This window comes from Mastomys coucha, unplaced genomic scaffold, assembly GCF_008632895.1.
Source record: "Mastomys coucha isolate ucsf_1 unplaced genomic scaffold, UCSF_Mcou_1 pScaffold23, whole genome shotgun sequence".
NCBI classification, from domain to species: domain Eukaryota; kingdom Metazoa; phylum Chordata; class Mammalia; order Rodentia; family Muridae; genus Mastomys; species Mastomys coucha.
Window position 1 is genome coordinate 446,977 of NW_022196906.1, and position 4,190 is coordinate 451,166.

Below are 4,190 nucleotides of genomic sequence, written 5' to 3' on the forward strand. Positions count from 1 at the left end.
CAAAACAAAACAAAAAACTATACCAAAAAAGAACATGTATTTATTTGTGTATATTAATAAAAATTATTATTGTGTTAAGTTGGGTTCTTTAATGGAGAATGTTACTTAAATTAAAATGGGAGTAAATCAAAGTGATAGGGAATATCAAGCTGTAGTTTCAAACTTTAGGGCTCATATTATGTCCACATTACTAGGGAAAAAAAGGGAATTAAGCTCTGGTGATAGGATGAAAGAAAGCTGTAGTTGTAGTTAGTGGTCAGCTTTTAATACCCAACTTGACAGAATCTGGAGTATCTTAGAGACAAGACTCTGACCAAGCCAGTAAAGCATTATTGATTAGGTCAAGTGATAGAGGAAAACCTAGCCTAATACAGGGAAGGATCACATCCGAAGTTTAACCTTGGAAAGCTGTACATCGGAACCCATCGCTCTCTTCTTGATTATGAGCACTAATCCGTAAGTTCCTGGAAACTTAATGTTCAGAGTTTGTAGCCACAAAGCTCTGAAGCACAGTAAATCCACTTTTTCTTCAGTTGCATTTGTTGTATCATTTTCAAAATAAGAGTGGTAGTAAGTAAGAGAGTATATAAATGACATGATATGCCTTGGACACATTAAGATATTATTTAAACATATATCAGAAAGGCTGCTGAGATGACTCAATGAGTCAATACTCTTGCCAATACCCTTTATGACAAGACTGAAACCTTCAGACTGATCCTTGGGTCTCATGGTAAAAGGAGAAAAGTGACTCATTCCACAAGTTGTCTTCTGGCCTCCATACAGGAGTGGCATATGGAAACACACACACACACACACACACACACACACACACACACACCACAGGCAAATAAATGTTCTAAAAATCTTAATAGCATGTATTAGCAATGAAGTGTTTTAATCAGAATCCTGTTGCACTATTGGCTGTGGTGTATTGTTTTATAGCCAATATGGCATACTAATATGGTATTTATGAATTTCAGGGACCAATCTGTATATTTAAACAAAATGATTAAAAACATCACATCAAAGAAATATTTTAATATTTTTATTCATTGCATTAATATTCACAATACTTAAAACATGATAACAAACCAAAAGCAAATGGAGAAGCAGAATGAAATGGCATTTCATTCAATCTGCAAATATGAATGTTATTCATGTTTAAAACCAAGAGTATTCTGCTTACGGCAATGTGGGTAGTTACTGTGGACATGACACCATGCAATGAGAAAGAGAGAGTACATAATTGCTCCATATACCTAAGATAGTCAGACTCATAGACAGAGACAAACAGCAATGGCAGACACTACAAAAGGAAGAAAGGGATATTGTTTAGTTTTGGGTTGTTCTTTTCTTTTAACTTGTATTATGAGGATAGGAGCTTGGCAGTGGTCTTTAAAGAATAAAGTGATTCTTTGCTTAGTGGTTCTGGTAGAAATAGGGATGAAGCATCATCATGGTAGATAACTTATCTATATCACAACATGGAGGAAGCACTGGAAGGGAAGTATCTGAACACATAATGGATCAAGCATGTTTGATAAAAACAAAGCATACCTGATTTATCAAACCAGAAACCAATAGCAGCACCTCCTAAGGGTGGCAGCCCAGTGGCGGAACTTGTAACTGTGGACTTTATTTTGTAATCATTTGTCTGTATAAAACCCAGCATTATGTAAAAAATTATTCCAGCACATGAATATTGACATGTTGAAACAATAGCAGATGGTAAATATTTAGTTGGTATAGTGCTTTAGTTTTAAAAATAAAAAAAAAAAAAACCAACCAACCAAACAAATCAAAATCTAGGAGTCAATGCCGACAGGAGCAAAATGCTGTCATAAGCAGGTTTGAACTGCACTGTAGTCCAAAAGGTGTTCAAGATGGTAAATTTGTTTTGTTTTGTTTTTTGCCACAATAAAAATATGAATATCAAAATAAAGTATTATTATTAGGAAAATGAAGAATGGATCTCAACTAACTTACACAGATGAAAGTGAAGCCATTTGTTAATACTATAACATAAAAAGGAGGGTTAAGTGTGTTTTCAGGTCAGTGTGATTGTACAGCCTGCAACCTCAGCACTCATGAGACTGAGGCAAAAAGACCATGTCTTTGCAATCAGCCTGGGTCTATGAAACTGTTTTCAAAAATAATTCATGATACTTGGTGGAAAAAAAAGTCATTAAAAGCCATGGTATCAGCAACAAGAAGGAGATGAGGCTAGCTACAGTTTGCTTTTATACGAAATAGTCAATGACAGGAAATATATAAATTAAACATCCTAAAATATTTGGAAGAAGGACAGTTGTGCAGCAAAATGATATCTTCTGGTCATAAAAAAGCTGCTGCCCTCATGAATTCAGGGCAGCTCTGGCTACCTCACAGGAACTCACTGTGTCTCTGCCTATCTCACAGGAAGTCATTGTGGCTCTGGCTATCTCTAGGAAGTCACTGTGGCTTTGGCTGTCTTAAAGGATGATGACCTCCCGATGAACTTACTATGGCTCTGACTATCTTCCACGGTAGCCCTACTATTAGTCCCATCAGCATTTCATCAGCTGTAGAAGAGTCTCTCCCTGGAGTACTATTGGCAGCTGAGGGAAGTTTGAAGAGTTGTTGTCAATTTCAACAGTGGAGCAACCACTGCTAAGCTTCTCGTGCTACATTAAACAACCTTCCACCTATGATCAGGAAAGGAATTAACAAATCACAATGGGACCCTCATAGAAACAATAGGGACTTGCTGGGCAATGCTCCAGCAGGAGAGAAAGAGGATAAGAGTAGTAAACAGGTAGTGAAAATAGTTTCATTTCCTTCTGAATGGAACAGTCAAGCAAAATAATTTAAGCAGTTATTACCACTATTCAAAAAGTACAAATAATGTAGTGAAGTTCTATATAGAGTATAGGAGTGAGACAAGTTTGAGGGTCTAATTTTCAGTCTAAATTTTCAACACTGTGTTCATTTATTGAATTGTGTAATGTGTTAATATGACAAACATTCAAAGTTATAGCCTGCCATACATGATAGTTCTCAACATATCATACTATATATTTTCACTATGGTATTTTCAAGGAACAAGTTGATTGATTTCTAATACAATTGTCTGACACTGGCACTGTGGTAGCCCTTTGGATGGACTAAGGGAGTCTTGTGTTGTCAGTGAGGCAAGAATGATTCTGAAGGAGTTTCTGCAAAGGACAGGCTACAGGAGGGTGGGGAGCAGGGAGCTGGCCTGGATGTGGTTTCTCTTGTACTGAGGTCTTGAAGAGGTTAAGAAACAGAAAAGGAGAATCATAGCTGAGTGCTTGCATTCTGCTCGCCGTTCTGCCGAGAAATGGGGAAGCTCTCTTCCTCTTGCTGTCAACAAATTTTCTACATGGACGTTCAGATTTCAAAGCTGGAAAAGTCCTTGTGGCTTAGTGAAGACAGGCCTGAACCTGCACCTAGTTCTTTGAAAGTGAGGTGTTAGTCCCTCCAATTAACTCCTGAGGGCAATAAGGCAAGGAAGGCTACTACAAGAAGGCAGACAGATGAAATTAGCAGCATTAGAATCATATCAAGTGTTGTATCAGGAATATGAACAATTCACAAAGAAAGCCACTAACATAAAGCATCCTGAACCATGAAAGTAAAGTATCAAAACAGCATTCTTTTGCAGTTTATAAACCTTTCCCTTATTTAACTTTTGTTACCAATATATATCCATAAGTTAGAGAGAAAGATTGTCCTGTGCATTTAACACACCACAATGTATACTGGTGTTTCCGGATAAATAATATCTAAAATTGACAAATAAACCTGCTGACTCAAAGAAATGGAAATAAAACCTGGGTTTTGAGTTGGTAGTACCAGCATCAAGGTTTGGCCTCTCAGTCAGCGTCTCTATCAGCTGAAGCTCTGCGAATTGACACATTCTGGGTTGACCAAGTATCACCTCCTGGTCTCTTGTCTGTGCAAAGGACCATAGAGGTGCTAAGAAAAGCAACTCAGAGTGCATTTCGAAATTGTGCTAATGATAGACTAGATTGAGAATGAATTGTGTGTGAATATACATTTTCAGTTAGAAAACTTTGAAAAGTCAAGGAAAAACTCTGCTTATCAAAGCGAAGCCCTGTTGACTTTCTGGGCAAAGAGCAGGAGAGTCTGGCAAGAGGGAATTCTCAGTGAGACAGCACCATCGG